The following is an 18291-nucleotide window of genomic DNA, read 5'->3' as shown; positions in this document are numbered from 1 at the left end:
GTGCGTTCTGTGCATGTATGTTCCAGCAGTAATATTAATAAAGGAAGAAGGGGGCGGTAATCTGGTACACAAATTGTTTCTATATTAATATACCTACAGTAGTAGGAGTTACATAATCAATGTTGTAGTCCGTACTTTCCACCTAAGGGGCCTTATTTTGTACTAATTTTAACCTCTTCGATTACAAAAAAAAGATAAATAAATAAAATTAATCGCGTATTATATTAAGGCAAATATATTAAACAATAAACCATTTCTTGCTTTTAAAGCTAATTTAAATAAACCAAATTTTATATGAATGATTCAAAAGGCTAATGGAATTGGGCCCTAAATAAATAATGATGTCGTAAATATGGCCGTTGTGTTTATATAGGTTTTGATGATGTGGGCTATGAATTATCCGTAGTACAGAATTTATTTGTTACTTTCTTATGATTAATCTACTTTAGTATGATGACCATACAAAAATAAAACACAAAAAAAACAACAAAAACAGAAAGATGTGTGAATCTAGTTTGGTATTTCAAAATAACGTTTACGTGAGCAATTTCATTTTACAGTAAGCTATAGAAAGAAACCCCAACCCACAATTTAGTAGTTCTTCTTTGTTTGTTTTGCACATTTTTTTGTTTTGTACAGTGAAACATTGAATACAAAACGATGCCCCCCCTCACCCTCACGACTAGAAAATGCGCACGTAAGTTTCGTTAATTTTGAAAGCGTTTTGCACAGAGAAGAAAATTAGTAAAATATTTTAAATCTTAAAATTTAATGTATGGAATTTTACATCACATTAAATTAATATATGTGTGTAAGCATTATAATATATATTATATAGTATATACAATATAATGTTTATAGTATTATATATATATATATATATATATATATATATATCCCATGGCGGGAAAATGCAACACACGGGTCAGAAAGTTGTATTGGAGAGCCAGCATCCTTGAGGAGGAACACTGACTTGCATAAACTTCCTGGGCAGCCCTGTCAGCATTCCCTGGTAGGGGTGTATCACGCGATTAGCAATAAACTAACCTATTCTCAAAAAGCTAAACAAAATCTGGGAGGATGAACCTCCTAGAAACGAACAGGATTAGGAACATGTTGTTCTCAGCAGGGAAAATGCCATTTCAGACTCTCTTGGCTTTGGTGCTGAGGAAAAAACATATGCCGGCTTTGTTTTTAGTGACATTATCAGTGTATGTGCCGAACGGCCTCTACCAAACTACCGTCAATTTTACGACTACAAACTTGAAACTTGATAAAGAGGGAATTCGGACCTGTGGAACGAATTCGATTTGATTTTTAACCAATAAAAGTAGCTGTTAAGAGATTAAAATTGGAAATAAATAGAATTTGGCAGACGTAAGCCGACTAAACGTGTATTTTCTACGCATGCACAAATATACATTTATACATTTAATTACGTTAATTTGATATGCATACGGACTTACCTCAGATCGTAACGAATAACGCTGCAGAGCTATATGTTTTGATTTTGATTCTAGCTCAAGTCATATGGTTTTGTTTTTTATTTGATATATTGATCAATAGAGAATTGACTAGAATAATAAATAGGAAACCTGCATGAATTAAAATATATTTAAGCGTATTTTACGACTAGATAATGTTAGGTGGCGTGCTAGTATATATATATATATATATATATATATATATATATATATATATGAGAACAAGTAGTTAATAAAACATGTTAAAAAAACACTTTGAAAAAGAGTTAAAAACATATTTAATTTTAAAAAGGAAGCACAAAATAAGTGAATAGTCCTTAATCCGCGGGGTTTCGAAGAAATACTTTTCTTCTCATCAGAAGGTTGGATTTAGCAAAATGCAGGATCGGATTTTGCTTGTAAAAGTATTTGATGAAACTACAAGTAAGTTATAGATCTTACTTGGTAACAAATAGTGAAGGAGAGGGAATATGGCGAAGAAAAAGGTGATTTCACATGAATGGATAGTCTGGTGAAGGGTAAAATATCCAATAACGGTAAAATCCAAAGATCAAAATCCAAAAAAGTTGGTTAAGTTTAAGTCGGTTATATATATATATATATATATATATATATATATATATATATATATATATATTGTGTGTGTGTGTGTGTGTGTGTGTGTGTGTGTGTGTGTGTGTGTTGGATCTAATAAACACATAATTAAATATCTATAATGACTGGTAATTTTACACTATACTAAGCACTAAACTACGTGCGCACATTATATATTGTATATTCTTGATAATGGACTTACTTATAAATAAAATGTGTGTGTGTGTGTGTGTGAATGTCGGTTATAGAGAGGTGAAACACAGCATTCCCAAAACTGTCGCTAATTAGGTAAAGGCCAGTTTCCACTTCGGTTGTCTTGAATCATAGCAATGAGATAAACACCAGCTTCGTTTCTGTAGAAATGATGGACTCTTAAGGTCAGAAGGGCGTTAGATATTAGACTTATCGACTTAAAGACGTCTTTCTTCCACACAGCACTGCTTCGTGCTCCATCCAAGAAAAAAATAGGGTTCGAATTAATCCACAATTATTAATTATTAATTGAGAAAAAACAGATAAGGGTTTCGCTACTTTTTTTGTCCCCCATACTCAAAGTATATAATTATGTGAATAAATTACCCGTGGTAAAAAAATGAATAATCTTTCGAACCAGCTTCGCGAGTATGCCACGTGCGTTTGTTTACATGGAAGTCATCATTAGTACAACTATTCGGCAATAGTGGCGCACATCAATATTAGTACGACAACTATTCAGTATTAGTAGCATACCAGCGGAACGTTTTCATTGGACTAGAATTGAATTAAAACTTTTATGTATGAAAAGTTCATTCTTGTGCTGGTTTCGCCTTGAGCATCTTTTTTAACAGAATGGAGTGCCACTTTATCTACGACTTTTATTAAAATGTAAACCTGCGAATATTTCAGGAAATTAAAACACGTGAATATTTTGACCAAACGTTTCCTGAGAAATGGATTAGTCCAATTCACTGACTGGTATGTTCACCGGACTGGATCCCGATAGATTTGGGGGGCTTACTCAATGACAACGTTCATTGCAAAAAAAAACAAGAAGCGTCGGTGATTTGAAAAATTAGTGATGCATTTCAAGACGGACTTTTACAAAAATGTTTGTCGAAACGCATGGGACAGATTTCAAAGCTATGTAAACTGTGGTAGAAAAAATTTCGAGTACCTGCATTGATAAAACGTGAGCGTTTTCTTATAATTCTTTACAAGAAAATTTAATTGCTAATGTAATAGTTGTGTTAGTAGATGTAATTGTATGTATAAGTAATCTCAAAATAAATGTTATCGTTTACTGTCCACCTGCTATTTAAACAATCTTGTATGTGATCTGCTCTTGGGTTGAGAGGACTGCGTCGGGTGGTGTAGCCATACATTTACATTATTAATAACTTGTTAACATCAAACATATTGAAACATACTAAAAATTTTGGTGCTAGTGCAGAGAGTGATCCGCGCTATTTTTTTAAATCGTATTTCCAAGTTTAATTAAAGTTTGATATGTTTTTTATTCAGTTGTAAGGTTGAAGTATAGAATAGGTACAAAACACCCTCCCCTCCCCATGTTAAGAATGGCTTTTTAAATAATAACGTCATTATTTACGTCCGGATCACTCTCTGTACTAGTACCAAAAATTTTAAACATAAGCACCTTTATCAAAATGACTCGATCTGATATCAAATAACCCCCCCAAAAAGTATATCTACCACAAGCAAAACCACCAAGCTAAACCGAAATCTACCTGAAGATCATGCGGTAACGGAGCCGGCGCATGGATCTCGTGCCTCCTCCTATAAGTTATAATAGGAGGATATTATTTTATAATGTGTTATCATTTTTTAATCATTACTGAAGTTTCCAACTTTTATTCAATAACTAGATATCCGAGGATGTAACTGAGAACAAAGCATGATACAAGAGTAAACAAAACTTTTTAGTGGTTTTAATTTCATGTTAGGGATTTTTATACGTCATAATCACATTTATACATCGGTTCCCGTTAGATCATCGAAGTTAAGCAACGTTGAGCCTGGTCAGTACGAAACTGATTGACCATTTCGGAATTTCAGATGCTGTGTATTCTCTCCGCTTATCTCTTTATTGTTTCCAGCCGTCAAACACTTCTCCTTGCCACTGGACTGCAAGAGTACCTATTGAGAAGTGTGGTTGTGAGTTGCGCAATCCTTGCCTCACAATTACTCGCGCAGCTACCCTTACAGGGGATATCCATTGTCTCTTGAAATTGAATGGAGGCATCGAGGGACATTTTACAATAAGGTCGTAGAACATAGTTTCGCGTCGGGCATCAATAAACAGGAATCACAACGTTTAACTTTACCTTGTTTTTTATTTTTATTTATAACTTAACAAATTGAAAATTACAGAAATTAAAACATAACAATAAAACTGCCATATTGTGTTTGGCGCTTGGTTCAAGAGTACACGCACGTTTTCATTCATTCCCAGGAAACACATGTGTTTCTTAATGAATAAAAAACTAATTAAAATACTGAAGGCTACTTTTAAAATGTGAGAGAATCGGGTGTGATATAAGTGCTTGACGGAGCTCCAATATATGGTTCTCTATTGCCAATCTTTCACAAAAAAAACCCGTTTAACCAAAACCACATTCAAAAGTTTTCCCCACTCTCTATCGTTGCCTAAACCAAAGCGTGGATTCCGCGAACAAAGCTTCTTTCCTAGAACTATCCACCTATGGAACCCTGTTCCGCTGGTCTGTTTTCCAGCTCACTACAATATTGTCATCTTCAAGTTCAACATAAACAAGTTCGTATTGAGTCGTCCTCTTAAATAATCTAATCATACCAAATCTCCACTCCAAACGATGACTACACTACTGTACAAATGACTACCGTACACACATATTAACCCGTATCCATGAGTGGCTTCTGAGTCTTGGTATATGGTGACCCCTTTGCTAAAAAATGTAAGAACTCATCAAAAAATATTCAATTGGGAAACTTCATTTTACACATGTTTCTGCACGGGACTATGGCGTAACGGTTAAAATACCAAGTTATTTAGATTAATGAAGCTCTTCTCGGCGTTAAAGGTTCAATTGTCAGTACGAATAATACTAAAAATATAATTGTAGGATTACATTAAGACTTCTATCCGGTCATGATCTACGACAATTCTGCTAATGTGGATTTAATAAAGGGTCAAGTTCGAAATTTCGTGCAGATTCCGGAGTTAGAAAGATTCCCGAGTTCGATACGAGATACCTAACGAAAGTTGTGGAAAATCACACTCAAGAGAAGAACAGCAGAAAATCAAATGATACAAATTCTTTTGAATCGATTAAAAGGAAATGTGTAAAAAATATTCGAGTTGAATTTTTATTGAAAAAATAAAAGGTTAAAGACGACGTAGTAAAACGATATCATCAGTCGAAAAAGAAAAAAATGCGAAGTTTTATTATGGAAAAGGGAAATAATGTCTTTTTTTTCTTCTTTTTTAAGTCCGTTGGAAACAAAGAAAGTGAATCTGTTACCAAGAAGTTTTTTTTTTTTTCTTCTTAAATAATGTCAGACGTTTATCTTCGTGATGTACTTGAACAAGTGAAAGCGGCGGGGTGGGGGGTATTTTGACTACCATCCATATGGAAAACTTGCGAGGATTTAGTCAGTTCTACCTTCACAGTGTTTAGCTTTGTAGTTGTACTTTTAAAACACGCTCTTTTTTTTTTTTTAGATGTTTTATTTTTTTATAAGTTAGGAAATGTTTAAAAACACTTATCACAATATTCTGTTGATCTATATTAAAAAACTTGTTAAACTTTGTGACATATTTCCATTCTCTGGAGGTCAGGTGCGAACGAACACCCCATAATTTTATTATACCATATTTCTTCAAACTGAAACATAATTATCAAAGTATACTTACGCAGATAGATATGAAAAGTCTTTATTAATGTTTGTGCCTATTTCCATTCTATGGAGGCCGGGCGCGAACGCAGACCCCACAATTTTATTATACCATCCCTATTTAAGTTAAAACATACTTATCAAAGTATTCTTATGTACATCTATATCAGAAACACTTGTAAACTTTTTTTGTTTTGTTTTTTTAATTTTTAAATTTTTTATTTCCATACTTTATGGACCAGGCGCAAACGCAGACCCCACAATATTAATGAACGACCGTTCTGCCTGATCAAACATACCCATTCCTGTGTCTCGATACATCTTCTATAATCAGTTTTTAAAAATAGTCAACCATATAGGAGCCCATTCGTGACTAGATACACACACACACTCACATTCAGCTTTATATATATATATATATATATATATATATATATATAGGACTTAAAACTTTGAGTCAATACTCTGTGCTTATGAGACCCGATATCAATAAAATCAGTATCATCTCAGGATGGATCGTACACAAAATTGTTAAATTCTTAGATTGTATGTAAATGATTATTTCTTAACTTTATTTTACTCGTATATATATATATATATATATATATATATATATATATATATATATATATATATATATATATATATATATATATATAATCAGTAGATCGGTGTGAATGCTTTTCTTGGCCAACATTAGCATTTTATTCTTGGCGAAATTGAACTTTTTACTCGAAAGATTAATATAAAATTCCGATTATACTGGAGATAAATCATCGGAACTATTCTCATTAAGGTACTCTATATAACTTTATTCTTATTTTTTGCTTAGTTAGTCCGTACGTTAAGATTTTTTAAGGGCCAAATACAATTTTTAAAGCCCAAATTGCTTTAATAACGCTCAAATTCGCGAAAATTGGCTTGAAACAAGCCAATCTGGCAACCCTCGACAAGAATATGAGAGTAACCTAATTTTGATGTAGCCTCGTTTTCGAATATCATCATAAAAATTATTTATGATCATTGTTGTAATGGTGTAAGAAAGGAACTCCTAGTAATTTCGACGTGCAGCGATTCTTCATCGAAAAAAGTCAGCGAATTCTTACTTAAAAAGGGAGATCAAAAAGAAGATTGTCTGCCAAGAGGGGCTGGACTGAAGGAGGTATTATTTAAGGAGACGGCTCAATAAGAACTTGTATTTATTGAACTTGAAGACGACCATATTGTAATCAGCCGGAAAGCAGACCGTCGAAAGAGAATTCCACAAGCTGGCAGTTCTAGGAACTAATCTTGGTTCCTGGAATCTGTGTTTAGATTTAGGCACAGATAAAGAGTGGAGAAAAATGTTGATAGTGATTGTAGCTAGACTAGTGTTTTTGTGAAAGTTTGGCAATGGGGGAGACCGTAGATTGGAACTCTGACGAGCATTTGCCATTAAAATAACGATAGAGCAGAGACATGCTCGCAACGTCTCTTTTGTGGGAAAGAAACTGCAGGAAAGAGAAAAGGGCATCACGCACTAGGTTTCGAAGCTAGTTTTGAACTCCGTCAGGGCAGGATAGGTCCTTCGAACAGCGACTGCCTAGATGTGGCAACAGTACTGCACACTATGACCTGTTTCATATTAATTTTCTTCAGCGGCCAATTTGGGAATAAAAGCACTCACTTTATAATGGAAATTCTGCCAAATGGATCAATGTAATTTTTTTAATTCATTTTTATATGACTGGTTAAATTTGTATACATCTTTTTAATTAGTTTCTTTTTTGTACAAACTATAAAAATAACAGAAAAATGTATTTTGAACATAATTTAAAATATCATTTGCGTTTTTTGTTTGATTTTAGGAGACAAAGAATTATTGTTTGCATTCTTTTTCTTCAGACTATTGTTTATACTGTTGCTATTTCTTTTTTCTACGACGTTTTGGCCGATGGGCGTTTCGGCTTTTTTCGTGTGTACTCTTCATTCATGGTAATAATTTTGCCAGTAGTCAGATCGAGCTGCTGTTGATTGTTCGCATAATGTATCCGGTGTACTTTAATCCGATTTAAGAACGCGGGAAACATCAGCCTATGCAATAACACAAAAAATCAACACTAACTATACGGAAGAAACTTCACCACGGATAAACAATAAAATGAAAGAAAGCAAAATTCAACTTCTTTTTCATAAACTTTTTATTTATTTACGTTATATATATATATATATATATATATATATATATATATATATATATATATATATATATATATCGATATTTACACTAAAATATAAACAGTTAAATATGGAAGTGGAATATTAATTCATTCTGTTAGCGGTGCAAAATGTAAACGAAATTATTGATATGGACACAGGATACATAAAAATCACTTCACAATTAAGTTTGATATAAAAAGAAAGGCGGGAAAACTCGATTCTTTCACCCACGTGGTACCACCACTACGATGACTGCTGCTGCTACTGTTTGGGGAAGACGTGATCTCAATAACATAACGCCATGTAGTGTATCGTTTTTTTTTTTTTAGTTTGTTTTTTTTTTTTTAGTTTGTTTTTTTTTTTTTTTTTGTTATTATCATTATTTTCCGGTGGGCTGAAGCTTAGAACTAACAACTAATCTAAACATGGTGTCTGAGCATCCATTACTCCAGGCAGAATCTCCTCGTTGCACCGAGAGAGAAAGAAAAAAGCGACATGCACTGATGGCCGTAGTAATAGCTATGGAACTGGACAATTTCTGAATGAATGACCCAACTCGTGACCTAACGAGATGCGCTCCGCTATACGCTCTTGAAAAAAAAAATGATGACATATTTTTTTTTTCATGATAGATGTAGAAAACGTTTCCAATAGAGAAAGAAATACAATCATATCGCAGCTCAATGAAATAGTGACTGTGTGTGTGTGTTTTTTTTTTGGGGGGGGGGGTAACGAAAATCTCGGTGGCAATAATCGCATGTTTCGATCGTAGAAATACTAACAGAGCAATCTCTAATCTTAAAACACTTTTTATTCTAATTTCTGGTTTTTGCTTCGTTATGTTTTTGTTTTTAACTTAGTGCTAAAAAAGCTGAACATTTATTAAAGTAAAGCCAAGAACAACTAAAAATTCTTCAAAAAACAAATATATAATAAATATTAGTAAATGCAAGAAAAGTTACTCTTCTACTTATCTGGATAACTTTGCTTTTTGTTAACTTATTTAAAAGCGTTTGTTTACTTCGAAACACAAGTAGTGTCGAATATTATGTTAGAACAAGAAAAACATGACACGTGAGGTGGTCATCAGTGGGATCTCGATAATTGTTAAAATCAAAACCTGAACAAAATACTGGTAGAAAACCACCCAATAAACGTTGCATTTATTTGTTATATATTTGTTTTCTAACAACTTTTTTCATTTTATTGCCTATACTAATAAAAGCCCGACAAGCTCAGCAGTTGCCCTTATCAAAATTTAGATAACTCTCTATTTTCTGATTTGCTTTTGCTTCTGTTTCATAATTTAATGCTAAAAAATAGCGTAAACGTTGTATTAGGCTGATGTATATTGCATTTTTTTTAATGCCTAAACATTGAGTTGATTTTCTTTAGTCGTTTTTAACAAAAATAAAAACTCCCTACCCTTAACAATGAAGACACATAACATGCAGCTAGATTAATACTGAGCAGGTACCCTTATATTGAATTCTAAACACGTATAAATGCAAAAGTGCAGGTCATATATCACTGTCAGTACATTACTCGAACAAAACTTGCTTGTGGTAGGCCACCCATAAAAACTGTCTAAAAAGGTTTAACATTACAGATTGCGTTTCTGTAAATGTGTAAATAGGTTGTATGCAATTTTGTGTGTTCAATATAAAAGGACATGTAATGGATACCGACGTAGACTATGGAATAGGTTAAAGCGATTTTTATTGACATAGGATGTTTTGCACCTATTTAGGCACTAATACTGTTGGGTAAAAAACGATAAAAGCGCAATTCGTGTTTAACGTTTTTTGTGCCGCATAATCACATTAACCACAGGTTCTCGGTAAATCACCGAAATTAAGCAATGTTGAGCCTGGTCAGTAGCAGATGGGTGCCCATGTGGAAACACTAATATCTATGAAATTATTAGATGTAATTTAGCATTATATCAAATGTCTTCTTTCAGTCTTGATAAATACTGGATATACTTCTGTAAGTGTGTCTACGCGGTGAGTTTAATAAAGCAAAACTTTCGCAATCCTCAACCGCGCTTCTCCTGAATCAGAATTGCTTGAGTTCAATGGTAAAGACAAGTCTAGGACAATTGAAAAAAAAAAAAAAAAAAAAAAAAAAAAAAAAAAAAAACACAACAACAATGAGATAAGCAGAAAAAAATCTGATATTATTTCGGAATTTTTCCTACTTAAGAATAATTGCAAAATTAAGGCTTGAGGGTCTAGTTCATGCTACTATTTGGCACTCTCGCAGTTTACTGGCCGTGCCGAAATAATAACGTGATTATTTAAAAATCCATTCTTAACATGGAGAGGGAGGTTTGTTAACTTTTCTATACTTTCTCCAAATAATTTAATAAACAAAAGATATAGTAAAAATTGGATTTAACGTGAAAATGCTATTTAAAAAATATCACAACCCGTAAACTGCAGAAATATCCTTGGTTGAGGGTGTTATAAGGAGTTATACTTTTCCCCCAAAGTATTAGTGAAAAGGGATATGATACAGTAACCTCAACAACTCGAACCCACATCATGTGTGTGTATCGAAACTGGTACATAGAAATATTTCATATTATTTGAATTCTTCGGACTACTGTTCTTGGGTATCATTTTCACAACGTTTCGCTCGATATAACTTCCGACCTTCTTCAGGTGTATCTTGTCGAACTTGGGAATTTGGACAGAATTTCCAACGGAACCCTTTATTTACTTAATGGGGGTAGCATGTTCTCGTTCCATCAGCCAAGACTGGATAGAGGCTCTAAGTAATTCGCAATTGTATTTTTCGGTCGGCCATACTGAGAATTGAACTTTCAAGAGAATATCGCTTTTACACTTGATTTTTTTTCTTTTCGAGTATTCTAACCAATGCGGATAGTTGAGAGCCTTTAAGCTATTTTATTTCTAGTTGCAAATATCACTATTTCGGAAACGTAATAGAAAGAATTATTATCTAGAGTATTGCAAATATATCTAGTGAGGTTGCTGTCGATTTCTATTCCAGAGCCTCATTCAGATAAGGGCCACAACAGCCACGTTTTGTGTTGCTCATGCTACACGCTTCAGCAAACTCATTCCAGCGAGGGGCGGAATCGGTATTTACCCCCTCAAAAAAATAAACGAACAATAAACGGTACTAAAACACGCGTAGTTTTTATTATTAATTTAGTTTCCATCGCTTAAATTGTTATGTACAATTACTGACTATTGTAAAATCAGTTTGAATTCAGAATTCGACATATCGACAATTACTAATTTATAATGTTTCCACGTTATTATCACAAAAACTGTGTTGATTAGGGTAACGCATTATCAAGATCGTGTCACGTATTTTTTAGATAAAACACTAGCAGGGTGACCCGACGTTGTCCAGGATTGAATGATTAACAAATGTTTCACACTCCCATATTTTTATTGTTATCGAAATTGATGAAATAGCCCATTTTTTAATCAAATCGATTGATTGCCTGCTCTGGTTTGGGGTCCATTGCAGTGCAACGGGAGGAAGCGCAGATGCCCTCGCAGTGGCTTAGTTCACAATATATGGTAGTGTACGTTGCACTATAGAGAACCTACTGTTGATTTTATAAAATTACTTTTTACATATAATGACTTGAAGTAAAGTTAAAATGAAAATATCAGGTATCATGTTTCAATTAAACCATAAACAGAAACACTCATTTTAAACGTGCCCTGGTTATATCAAAGAACCTACTGTCGATTTTATATGAATGGGTTTACTGTTTGTGCTGTGATATTGGGTTGGATTAAAGTTTTAAATGAAACAGTCAAGTACCATGGTTCATTTGTGCTTCAAACAGAAACATTAATTCCGAACGCGCTTCTGTCATATCAAAGAAGCTACTGTTGATTTTATAAGTCGAGCCTTTCGGCTTGTTTAGCAATAAAAATTCTCAAATGCACTTGTGATGTTAAGCTGTGTAAGGTGTAAACTTTAGTCAAAATCGCCTGTTCCGTCTTTCATCGGATTATTTCGATTATCAATTATAGATACTTATCGAAGTCATTCCGAGACAAAACCTATCTAGGAACACTGCCAGGCACATAAAGTGTCTTTGTGGGAAATTTCATAAAATTTGACCCAGCTGTTTTCGAGCCCGTAGGAAACGAACTGACACACAAAAGTTCCTTTTATATAATAGTAGATAGATATGGATATTCTGACATCATTACTTACTCACTAGGAGTAATCACACAAGCTATAATCAAAGATTTCTCTTTAAGAACAACTTGTGGTGTCCTCTGGAGTTTGAGTGGCAACAACAACAACAACAACAAATAATAATAATAATAATAATAATAAGTAATGGTAGTAGTACTACTACAACTACTACTCCTACTACAGATTCATTAGAAACGGCATTTTCGATATCAATTGTCGCCTTACATGAACCTTTAATGTTGACCTAGGTCAAGTTAACATATGTAATACATTCTGTACCACAGTCTATCTGCATGCAAACTGAAATCTACATAGTAGTTTCTAAGTCTATAATGTAAATACCGACACTTACTTTTATTTGTATTAAATTTATTGATTCATCGATTTCCTATGCGTAGTTCGAATGATTAAAATAGTGTAATAGCCGACCACGGTGGTTGTGGTTTCCGCGAATAAAGACATCGAGTTTTACAGGCGACATCCTAAGTGTAAGTGACGGTCGCGAGGTGGTTAACTAGTAAAGTTCTGGACTTGACACACTCAGCTTAACTACATAGCTACCGTCACCTCCTGGAGAAAATATGAACGAAGTCTACACTGAATTTTTATTTTTTTAAATGTATATATATATATATATATATATATATATAAACTACTTCATTTATTCACATAAATTTAATATACGAAAGTATAGATTTATGTGTAAACTTTAAGTATTACTTCAAAAGTGCTCAATACGTAGGTAGAGCTAGTTAGTAATTTATAAAATATACATGGTGATTAAGCTACACTGAATATTCTGCGTTTCATCCAACTATAGGATTCGTCAGGCTTATGCGCCTATATATATATGAGAAAGAAAGCGATGAAGAGAGAAAGCGTGCGTACGTGCTCGCGAGGATTTAAATTTTGTTTTAATTACATATTAAATATAAAGAATAATAAATAAAAATGCTGCCGGTTTGTTATCGGTTTTTAAGCGTCGAACATAAAACACGATTATTATTTATTTTTTATTTTTAAAGAGCATGTCGGGTGAGGTTCTTGTTCTCTGCCCCTCCCGCCCTTCGCCCACAATTCGTTCTATGTCATCCCTTTTGACGACTGCCGAGCATTTCCCTCGTCTTAAAAAATAAAATACTTCACCCATTTCTTTTTCTGAGTGCTTCAAAAGTTCAAATTAATTTTTTTTTTCATGCATTTTTTTTATTTTATCAATTTCTTGTAACTTTTTTTTTTATTTCGTTTTCTACTTTGACTATGGAAGTGTTTGCAATCTTCATACGGAAACGAGGAATTGGAGGATCAGAAACAGAAATACAAAATCACAAAAGAAAATAATGCGACAATTAAATGCTCAAAAGCACATTCTAACTCTTCAAGCATTTATTTTTATGTCTTTTTGTTACTTACGGAAAATCCCTAAAAACTTATAATCTAATCGGTATCTGTATTATTTGGATATTTCGAACTACTATTCTCATCTGTTATTTTCACAACGTTTCCGTCGATGTAACCTCCGGCCTTTTTCAAATTTATCTTTTCAAACCCGGAAATTTTTCTGTCAAACTCGGGAATGTGCACGAAATTCCGAACGAATCCTTATTTAATCATAACCGACGCAACGGGAGAATAAGGATTCCGTTTAAAATCACGAGTTCGACACCTGAAGAAGGTCGTAAGTTACATCGACCGAAACGTTGTGAAAATAACACTGCACATGAGAACAGTAGTCCGACGAATCCAAATAATACGGACAACCGATCCTCATCTGAAAAATTAAGAAACGTAATAGTTTTCCCCCTAGCTCTATTATGAAACTAAATCAGCAGAGACAATATCATATAATCTTGCTCTCAATGTTATATCCCAGTCTTTTTCACTTGATCTGAAAAAATGGGAAAAATATGTATGGCTTTTCTGCAAACAGTATTTCTTTGGAAAAATGTGTGCTTTTTCTGAGAAAAGTATTTGGGCGGGGTGGGGCTGTTTTGTTGTTCTTCTTCTTTGTTTGTTTTTTTTTAAATATTTTTAGAAAAGTATTTTGGGAAAAACAGAAATTGTACAATATAATACCAGGACCCGAGCAAACTCATACTATATATACAGAAAGTTACTTACACGAGGGGGGGGGGGTAAGAGGCAATGTATTCTCCGACCATTGAGTATAATGGTGACGTGTTTTTCAGAAGAGTAGTATGTTGCTTAGGATGCATGGGTGGAAGCTTAATAAAAATAAACTTGCAGTCTCTTCTTGTACAGAACTATACCTGTTACCATTAAATATATCAGGGTCAGCATCTGACCCGGCAACAATACAGAGGTACTCCATAAATGAGTTCGACTTTAGAGTATCCAAGGTCTTCTTTGATAGCTGCACGACTACGTACGTACTTGCTCCATCACTGTTGATTGGGAGCAGTACTCAACACGACTTTTCATCGGCAATGCAAGCATTCTCTCATTCCGTTAGAAACTGGGTGAGAGCTAATCGTACGGATACTTTTAATCCCTAAAATTCAGGAAAATTCCTGGAATAGGTTGGATTCAAAATTTTCACTGAAGTGGATAGTAATGGTGGTGGGAACTCCGTGGGGTGACATCCATCCCGATAATGGGGCTCTCCCTATATATTCAACCGAAACGCCGTGTGTTAGAATGCCTTCAGACCACCGTGTGAAACGGTTTATACCGATCAGGAGATGAGTAAATCTTTGACTATAAAGCCATGAACATGTCTGAACCGAGCGTCTGAAGGGTTGAATGTTCCAGGAAGTACACTGTTATGCTTGTGCACATACAATGTGTCCAGGCAGTGATGGCATGCCTCATATTTAGCTAAAGAAACATAACTGACATCAGCTCCACTATGGCTTTGAACCCATGGTGAGGCAGATTGTGTAGGATATGAAGGATAGCACTACGATGAGCCATTTGAATAAAAAGACGAGATGAATTTGTTAAGCTGTTACATATTTGCGTGTCTGACGTAAGCACAGGGCGGTATGTGAAGTTGCGAGATGCAAATTCAGGTGACCACAGATTAAAAATGTCCAAATGTGTCTGGTTTAAGGCCATTTGATGTAGGTCGATATCGAAATTGAGGATAGAGAATTGATAGAAAAGTGGGACAAGGCGTCTACTGCTGCATTCTGTTCACCTGAAACATGTCAGATATCGTTAGAAAACTGTGAAAAAAAATTCAAGTGGCGAGTTTGGCGAGAAGAATATTTTTCTGGCTTGGAACGCAGTGCGAATATAAGCGGACAGTGATTCGTGTAGATCACAAATTGACTGTCCTCAAATGAATGTTGAAAGTGTTTCACTGCGAGGTAGACAGCCAGGTTTTCACAGTCAAATCTGCTGTAACATTGTCCAGTTTCAGCTGTTTCAGAAAAGTATGCGCGAGGTTGTTGTTGTTGTTGTTGTTGTTGATGCTTCAAACACTGCACTAACAATTGCTCCCGATGAATTAACAATCAGTGAAAACTTGACATCGGACACAGGTTGCCTTCGCTAGTTTTTGCTTCACGTCGTTGGAAGCTTTCAGCTGAATATTATTTAGTGAAAGCTGCTCATGTTACATAACAGGTCGACAAGATGAGACAGGAGATCCCCACAATGTGGGATAAAGTGTCTGGAGTAATCAAGCAAACTGAGGAAGTGCCTTAGTTGGCGAAGTGAATTGGGTGGTTAAATATCTTGCAGGGCCCTCACCTTTTCAGGTAAGGGAGATATACCTTCAGGGTTGATAATGTGGCAAAGCACTGAAAACACATTTACCCGGGTTAATTCTTACCTGGTATTGCGGAAACCGTTCAAACAGTAGGCGGAAATGGATAACATGTTCTTCAAGTAAAGCACTTTCCATGAGAATGCCGTCTATATACTTATAGACGAAATCAAAATCACGCCCTACTTCGTCCATGAAGCTTTGACAGGTACTAGTCGCGTTTCGTAAATCAAAAGACACGGTCAAAAATTCAAACGTTCCAGATGGAGTTGGTACCGAAGTTTTGGGTGTGTCGGGCAAATTGACTGGGATCTGATCGATGGATAATTTTATGAGACGGTATTACGTGACCTAGCATTGTTTTTTTTTTTTGTTTTTTTGTTTTTTGTTTTTTTTGCCAGCAGTTTAATACCATGTTATTACAAGAGTACTGACCAACTTTATACTGCTGAATCTAAAAATATGTATAGGATTATTTTTAATATAACAGCATATCAGAAATTTCTATATTTCTAACATTTTGTAGGTCAATTTATAATAGCACTGATTTATTTACAAAAAGTATACAGAATATTTCTATTAAAAAGCAATAAACATATCAAAGACAAAAGAAACTAATGGTCACATATCCGCAGATATAGTATAAAGTGGTCGGATGGTTCTTCGACTTCCGGCTCATCGTAGTATAGACCTGAAAAGAAAATAGAAAAACTAGTTATTTAGTTTATTAACCTGCTTCCTAGTGAAAAAATTAAATATGCATAGCAAAATACTCCACAATAGCCCGACAATCAACAAAATCACTCCCCTACAGCGTAGATGTTTATAGTTTAATAGTATCTTTCCCCGAGCAACTTGCATTTGAAATTCTATCCTTGCTTCCTGTTTTCCCAACTGTACTAAAATGCAAAAATTTAAACTTAATGTGAACAATCATCTCGTGCACAACTCCCCATCTGGCCTCTAATATATAGTAACTCCTTGCGTTTTAGTAGCAGTATGCCTTATTTGGGTTGAATATATGTAAGTAAAAATATTTTGATATCATCAGTACGTCTTATTTTTAATATCATATTTTCTTCGGACTATTGTCCTCCTCACTTACATTGATATTTATATTTCTACTACATGTTTTATTATTATTATTTAGATTATGGTTTTTCTTCAGGATATTAATAACGAAAGAAACAATAACTAATCATAAAAAAAATTGAGACAAAACCTTTTTAGTATATCGGATGTTTTTTTTGTTTGTTTGTTTTTTTGTTTTATATATGTAAATCATTTTAAAATTCCGTTTCCTCAAACAATTTTTTGTTTTACTTTTTGTATTCTTTTTATTACCGGAAAAAATGATTTTTTTTTTTTTCTATTTTTCTTTTTCTTTTCTTTTTTTTTAATAAATTTAAAGACAAGGAAGGACATGGACATACGGAAGAACTGGTTGAACAAAATTCTTAGCCTTGCAGACCAGGTCTGTTCTTTTTTCATTTTATCTTTTATCAGTGCCCCCTTTCAGCCCTCACCTCATATATACGTACAAAAATATCTTATTTTTAATTATATTTTAAGGAATGTCTATCTGATAATGCAGTTAAAGCCTGAAATGAGTTTACCATATACAATACGAACTCTAACAATAATTGTGCATGTGTGTACATGTCACCATAAACTGGCACCAAATAAGTAAGGAGGACTGAAAGACCGAGTAGAGAAAGCACTAGCCAGACCTCCGCTGGATGAGTGTAAAAAGGACTGGAACCTTGGGGAGGCTTATTGCCACTCAAATTCCAGGAAGATAAAGGATCACTGCCAACAAGAAATCAATGGTAAGCGGATGTTGCGATAACGCAAGTTCATTTACAAAATTTATCGAAAGTGATGGAGAGTACTGGAAATCTGAGAAGACTTGTTGTCATTCAGATTTCCAATTAACACCGCAAGTGGTCCTCGGAGAAAACCCGTTTAATGATGGCTTGTGTAACTACTACGTTTATATTTCATTTGAAAATGTGAATAGCCAAACGAGGTGGTAACTAGTGGAGCGAATCTGATGATAGAAAACACGAAACCTACAATGAAATGACTTACCCACCTGGGAGTATCTACACTATGTATTTTATGGCATATATATGCTCCCTTATGGATGAGCACTCTGGATGGGAAAAATTATGAGTTCCACTTAGCATAAACGCAATACTCTTTCGTAAA

The 18291-nt window shown here is 34.2% G+C and overlaps 1 protein-coding gene and 1 long non-coding RNA gene across 4 annotated transcripts in view; one reads left to right on the top strand and one right to left on the bottom strand.

The window, feature by feature from the left end:
- LOC145245799 (uncharacterized) overlaps positions 1 to 18291 on the top strand; it is a 445127-nt gene that overhangs the window by 47932 nt on the left and 378904 nt on the right. For 2 of the 3 annotated variants that reach the window (XM_080107442.1, XM_080107443.1), the window contains exon 2: positions 17492 to 17554. The exons of the other annotated variant lie outside the window; for it this stretch is intronic. The gene's annotated coding sequence lies outside the window, so the exon portion shown is untranslated. The remainder of the gene's footprint in view (positions 1 to 17491; positions 17555 to 18291) is intronic. 3 annotated transcript variants of the gene reach the window in all.
- LOC145245801 (uncharacterized) overlaps positions 14390 to 18291 on the bottom strand; it is a 454171-nt gene continuing 450269 nt past the window's right edge. Inside the window, exon 5 of the long non-coding RNA XR_013863038.1 lies at positions 14390 to 16771. This is a non-coding gene — a long non-coding RNA (uncharacterized LOC145245801). The remainder of the gene's footprint in view (positions 16772 to 18291) is intronic.

This window comes from Euprymna scolopes, chromosome 23, assembly GCF_053919585.1.
Source record: "Euprymna scolopes isolate OS-2025 chromosome 23, ASM5391958v1, whole genome shotgun sequence".
In the NCBI taxonomy this organism is placed as follows: domain Eukaryota; kingdom Metazoa; phylum Mollusca; class Cephalopoda; order Sepiida; family Sepiolidae; genus Euprymna; species Euprymna scolopes.
Note: the sequence above shows the minus strand (reverse complement) of the source record. Positions and strands in the feature narration are given on the sequence as shown.